We start from the raw sequence: 896 nt of genomic DNA on the forward strand, positions 1-896 counted from the left end.
ATGAGATGGATCGGCCAGGTGGCATCATTGATGGACTCAAGTGTGGCAGTGGTAGTGAGGTTGGCCCAGGATCGGACAGTGTTTCGTTCTGCTGTGCATGGGGTCACTGTGAGTCAGTTCTGACTCGATGGCACCTGATAACAACAACAACTAACCAAAAGGTCGGTAGCTTAAATACAACCAGCAGCAAAATGAAATAAAGACTTGGAAATCTGTTTCAGTAGAGACTACAGCTAGGAAAACCCTGTGAAGCAATACTGCTCTGTAATATACAGAGTCACCATGAAGTCAATGACAATGAGTTATACTTCACCTTATGCCTTACTTTCTATTCTTTCCTTATAAGGAGTCCTGGTGCATTGCTATAGCAAAAGCACTTGACTGCAAGGTCAGTTTGAACTGCGAGGTCAGCAATTCAAACTCACTAGCCACTCCTTGGAAATTCAATACAGGGTTGCTATGGGTCAGAACTGACTTGATGGCACTTAACAACAACAACAACTTCTAGTGGTTACTAATTGGACTGCTAACATCAGGGTCAGCAGTTAAAAACTACCAGCTGTTCCGCGAAAGAAAGATGAGACTTTCTGCTCCCATAAAGATTTATAGCCTTGGAAACTCTGTACAGGATTGCTATGAGTCGGAACTGACTCCATGAAAAACAACAACAACAACCCTGTATTCTTACTCCAAGTGTGAATTGATGATTCAGATTAGAATTTAAAGCTTTAAATCCATTTTTCCAATGTTTGCTACTGTCCTACACACAACCTAGACACACAGATACATACACGCAGACATCTGTATAATTAACTATTTAAAGAGTTTTATTAAACAATAAATTTAGTATACATTATGCATTCTAATATTTTCTAGCCTACTCTGTTTAGAAAAAG

Source organism: Chrysochloris asiatica, unplaced genomic scaffold (genome assembly GCF_000296735.1).
Source record: "Chrysochloris asiatica unplaced genomic scaffold, ChrAsi1.0 scaffold00418, whole genome shotgun sequence".
Taxonomy (NCBI): Eukaryota; Metazoa; Chordata; class Mammalia; order Afrosoricida; family Chrysochloridae; genus Chrysochloris; species Chrysochloris asiatica.